Genomic DNA, 6,000 nt, shown 5'->3' with positions numbered 1-6,000 from the left:
CAATTAATTCAGTGCCTCCCAAACATTCTCAAACTCACTACCACAGCCTGATTCCAGGCTAACACACTGAGATTCACAAAACTCCCCCTTTCGATCACCAACTTTCGATTTTAGACAAGTATGGAGAAGTGAGAAAAGGTTTAGAAAAACTACATACAAAAATATTTGTAACCGAAATAGCATCTCCATTTTTTTCTCATACCTTGTGCAAACACAGTAATCAAACCTCTAGCACACATATTTAGTGTATCAATCACAAAAAGCACCATTCCGACAGTTCAGTCACTCATCAGTCCATTCCTAGAATGCTCTAGTATTGAATACTATTCTGTTTCATAACAATGCCCTGTCACTAACTCCTGAGGAAAAAATGCTATATAATCAAATTCAATAACACCTCAACAAATACAGCTTAATTACTTCTGTCATCACAGGTTCAGAGAGAAAATAATATACTGGCCACTATCAGTACTCTGACAAACAAAATCATTTCTACAACAAGAAAAAAAGACACATTTGGTGCTACCGTTGTAGATGCAACCAGGGGATTAGAAATCATAAACCACCAAATGTGAATGGTGTATTTTGGCAGCAATGTAATTCAATGTTTTTTTCAGCTGTTAACAAAATCACAGTAGCTAACCTCATCTTACGACATTTTATAGCTGGATTCCCACTGGGATTGGCAGGACCCCCAATTTTCATTTTTTAATAAAACCATACACCCACAACACAGTGATGACATTAATTTTTACAAGTTGAATACTACAGCTCAAAAATGACAGCTCTCCCTGCAAGAAATACTAACAATAAATGACAGTAAAACTGACATCATCATATTTGGAATGACAAACTTGTAAGCACTGCTGCCCTAAAAACTGCCACACCAGAGGCATCATTTCAAAGTCAGTCCAACAGTATAAATATCTGGGAATAAATCTTGGCCCTACCCTGTCCCTGAAAATTCACACAGAGACTCAGGTCATAAAGTCTCTTCACAACTTAAAGCCACATACCCAATATCTAATCATCTCACCCTTGACGTTAGGGGAGCCACAGCTGAAAATACACTTATTCCAGAACTTGAATATGAATTACATATACTTACAACAGACTCAGCTCACAACACTTAACATAATTCAGATAACTGTCTATGCAATTTGTCTGTTCATCTTCTTATCCACTCTAGATGAATACCACTATGTCTTCCTTCATAAAGCCAATTATCCACCTATTCCAACCAGCTCTACACCTTTGAACTCTTACCTACAAAATCTTCTATGAGCACTACTGCCCCTCTCTTATATATGAAAACTATAAATTAAACACACTCACTATACACTCACAAACCAAGATAACAATGTCCTTGTACTAATCAGAGCCTCACTGAATCTGACAAATCAGACCCCCCCACACACCTTTAACTTAATAGCTGCATTCAAACTTGCTCAAATATTTAAAGTGCTATCTAATGCATATAAACCTCCCTTTCGTCCCTCATTCTAACTTTCTCTTTTCCTAGGTTCTCTTCTCAGCTAATCCAATCTTGCTCTGCCTCTCGCAAGCTATACATGTCCTTACAACCCAAGCCCCACTTTCTGTGGCTATGACTCTGACTCTTTATATTTCTCTGAATTAATAATATGCTACAATACTACTGCCTCTCTTACTGCTCTTCTCCCTACATGCAACACTGAACTCATTCAATCAGCTGAGAATAAAATATTTATTCATACACCGAACAAGCAAACACAGGCATCTGCACTACTCTCAACTCATACAATTGGCTATATGTTACACCTAGAGTTTCTTTATTGCTCAATTCAAACACAAAGTTTTAAATGATGGATACTGTCCACCACTCCTCAGCAGAGCTGTAGTTTAGAAACCAATCCCATATCTTAGCAATAATGATGGCACTCAGTTATACAGGCTCCTTTTCATATTTGGTATGTGGAAAAGAGCTTTCTAGAAAATAATTCCATCTATTTGGTACTATCTCCTAGAGAATATAATCTGGAAGGAACTGCAAGTACTATAAAGACAAGGACTAATGCAATGGTACACCATTTCTTAGGTTACAATGTATTGGTGGTTCCATTCCAAAATTTGCTGGTTTAGCCTGTTTAATACTACCTTACAACAACAAGAGATATACAAATATAATTGGTCACTCCTTTTTTTTGTATAGCTATGCATCATTCACAAGCTGAAAATATAAATAAACTAAATATTTCAACACAGCACCAAGAGTTGTGCAATATGCTTACATAAATTCTGTATTTATAATGAAGTTTACATTGGAGATTTCAGCATTAATGATATATGCATTCACTTTAAATGTTATTTAATGTTTTACTTATCAACTGTCACACCTAGGCTATGTATGGTATATGCAAAAAACATACGGTAGTATTGTTTTTTTTTCTTTGCATTTCTTACTTGATTTTGCTGTTGTGGTCAGGGTCATGACTGAAAAGGTCCCTGAACCAGGTCAGTTACTCAGTTAGCAAATTATTAACAAATAAGCTAAATGCTCCATGAGATACTTAATGGTGACTCATTGTGCAAACTTCATGTTCTGAATGTACACAACATTGGACCATCTCACTGTGGAAATTTCCCATGTATGAAATTGTACTCCTGAAAAACACTGTGTAAACTCTACCAATGAACTAGGTAAATAATTTTACGTATTCTTTGTTAATCCCTAAACAATTTCACTTGTATATAATACAGTAAATTCTTTGCTATGAAAAAAATTTTGCTTGTATATAATACTGTAAATTCTTTGCCATGAAAAGAATATGTAACTTGCATGTAATTTTATGCTACAAAATTAAGTATATGACTGGGTGGTATGTACTCAGATCACAGCTGAAATAGGTCCAAGGAATAGTCCACCTCTCACTGGCATTTGATATGTGGTATTTCCAGTGTTCACCGACTAGTTTGTCTCTTACCTCTCTGGGTATGTCCAGAAAGTGGTGTCTGTAGTGGATTCATCTTCCTCCTACCCTCTGGATTATAGGTTACAGCAGGACTCCATTCTAGGTCCTCCTCTTTTCATAGTTTACATGTTGCCTCTGGAAGACATTTATTCAAGAGGGCTACAATATCATTGCTATGTTGATTACACCCAGATGTATTTCTAATTCTCTCCGGATTGTATGTCTACTCTAAATCATCTTGCAAATGGCTTACAATATATCCATGACTGGGTGGTGAGCAACTGGCTTAAACTTAAGCTGACTAAGATGGTGGTAATGGTTATTCATGCAACTCTTAGGGACTCTGCTTTGCCAGTCTTGCTTTGCATATTTTTATAGTTAAAGCAAGCAACGCTCTAAGGATGATTACTGATGGCAGGTTGACATTTAAGTCCAGATATGACTGTTACAAAGTCATCTTGTTTTCATCTTCAGAATACCTCCCCTAATCAAGCACCTTATTCTGCCTTCTGAGCTCCCTACTGTGCATGCATTTGTCTCCTCCCACATGGACTACTGACATGCCCTGTATTGTACACTTACAGTTGGTTCAGAACTCCACATACCAGTTACTGTGGAGCTTGCATTGCTTGCCAGTAAAACAGTGGGTGATGTACACGGTTCTTTTGATGATATTTTATAACCTTGTATGTACCCCTGTCTGTGGAACTTTTTGCACTTGTTTAGGCCAACTTTATTCATTTAATCAGCCACCCATGGGCTGCTATTAGTCTCTCCTTTTTTTACTCAAGTTTTCTGTAAATCAGAATTTTAGTTATCAATGATCTTACTGTGGAACTTGCCATCTGTTTGGTTAAGGGAGTCACTAACTCTTGCTGGCTTTTAACATGCTCTTAACACCTAGCTGCTTAAGCCTCATATCTACTATAATTTTAACATGCTTATTTTGCATACTTCTATGAATTTCACAGCTTACTTATTTTGTGGCTATAATTTTAACATGCTTGTTTTTTCATGATTTTACCATTTTACAGTTTACTTGATTTGTTTACAATTTTCTTCTATCTTGTTTGCTATTGTGGTTTAATGTTTATATTTGTTTTTGATGTTTACCTTATGTACAATGCTTGGTTGCAGGAAATCAAAGTTGAAATTGAAGTGGCAACAATATTTAACCCACTAAAAGCATCCAGGCTCAAAAGCACGGTTTAATCACAACAAATACAACTATTAAAGGCCTAGCTCCATGAACAACTACAAACTTCAGATGGAAACATTCCCTCCAAAAAATAAGCATCATACGTATTGGTAAAACAATACACCTCAACACAGCTCAAAATTCACAAGATTATTGAAGGTATGTCTTTTAGTGTCATGATTCCTAATTGATGAAAACTTCTGTGCAATGGATGGCTTCCAGACCTGGAAAAAGTTCCCAAAAGGGTTCCTCAAAAGAAGATAAAACTCACCACATCCCAAACAGTCCATCCATCTGGAAAACCTTCTTGTAAGTTGCAGATCATCAAGAGGAGCAGAAGACACTAAGATGAAAATCAACCCACAGCCAGAAATAATGATGTAACATCATAACAGTATAGGAGGCCACACATGATAAAACTCTGAAAGATAAATGAATTCAACAGGTGAGTATACTGCTCATGGAAATATGCGCATTTATAAACATGTTTAATCAAAATACCAGTTAAACAGCCACAAAAAACTGTTAAGAAAAAAAAAACAAAGGAAATGTTACACAGTCATGACAGTCTAAAGAAAGAAAAAACAAGAAGAGTAAAAACACAGTGTGCATCGGTAGCCGCTTGCTACAATATTCAGATACAAGATTTTGGGAAGACAAAGGTTAAAGGTCCACGATAGGTTCATAGGATGATACTAGGCTATTGGCATGGAGGCCCTTATAAGCCTAGCCAAGAATTTTGCCCGCGTACCCACAAAGTCAGCACCTGTTACCCCTGTCTAGCAGGGACCTCATCCAGTCGTCCAGGTTCCTCTTAAAGAGGGCTAGTGAGGTACTCTGCTTGACATGACAGGGAGTCTATTCCACAGATGGGGGAGTCTTTGGAACACAAATCTATCTCGCCAACAAGATCTATTAATGTCACAGACCATGTTGAGACCTTGTGTGCGGGTTGCATGAGTGGGGTTTGACTTATGGATATGCAGCAGCTCCATCAAGGCTGGGTCTGAGATGGTCTTGTATGTCAGACACAGGTCACCTCGGAGTAGTCTGTACGAGACTGAGTAGAGGGACAGAGCTTTTAGCCTATCTGTATAGGACAGGTGTTTGAGACCCTGGATTTTTCTGGTCAGGAACCTCTGTGGTCTCTCCAGTGGGTCTATATTAGAACACAAAGTTATAAGTATCGAATGCTCACATGAGCTAAAATGCAGGAACTCGACATCACTATATATTCCAACTCAGAGATCGCACTACAGTGAGGAAAGGACAAATATTCAGATCTTCACTGTACTGCAATTAAAAAAAAAAAAAAAGAGTTCCTGCATATTCGTTTATGTGAGCTTTCAATATTTGTCACTTTCGGTGTTCTAATATAGGCCCTCTCCAACTGCTACATGTGTTTGGCAAGGTACATGCCAAAAGGGGCACTGTAGTCGATAATGGGCCTGATAAGGGAGGAGTACAGGGATGGTATGACCCTCTTGTTCCTGGATTAAATACCCTTACTTATGAGGTGGGTCATGTAGAAAGCCTTCCGTACAATGGAGGCAAAGTGGTGGTCAGAAGTCAGGTTGCTATCAATCTGGGTGCCCAAGTCCCTCACGACTGACTGTGTGCTTAGTATGTTATTAATGTGATAATTGGTGGGATGCCATTTTTCCCAAAGGTGATAATGATAAATTTTTTGGCATTCAGTTTGAGGCCATGCTTCTGGCACCAGTCATTAGTTTGGGTAAGGCCGTCTTGGAGGATGTTCACATCACTAGAGGAATTTAAGAACAGACCACTGGCTTTGACTTACACCTCAGAAAAGTATACCCCAAACAGTAGAGGCCCCAAGACCGATCC

General features: G+C 38.0%; 1 long non-coding RNA gene across 2 annotated transcripts in view; it reads right to left on the bottom strand.

Annotated features, from left to right (window-relative positions):
* Positions 1-4,422: 4,422 nt before the first annotated feature.
* Positions 4,423-6,000, bottom strand: part of LOC122801560 — a 432,544-nt gene continuing 430,966 nt past the window's right edge. For both annotated transcript variants that reach the window (XR_006364757.1, XR_006364758.1), the window contains one exon: positions 4,423-4,570. This is a non-coding gene — a long non-coding RNA (uncharacterized LOC122801560). The remainder of the gene's footprint in view (positions 4,571-6,000) is intronic.

The sequence above is a fragment of the Protopterus annectens genome, chromosome 5.part0 (genome assembly GCF_019279795.1).
Source record: "Protopterus annectens isolate FY-2018-M chromosome 5.part0, PAN1.0, whole genome shotgun sequence".
NCBI lineage: Eukaryota > Metazoa > Chordata > Ceratodontiformes > Protopteridae > Protopterus > Protopterus annectens.
Note: the sequence above shows the minus strand (reverse complement) of the source record. Positions and strands in the feature narration are given on the sequence as shown.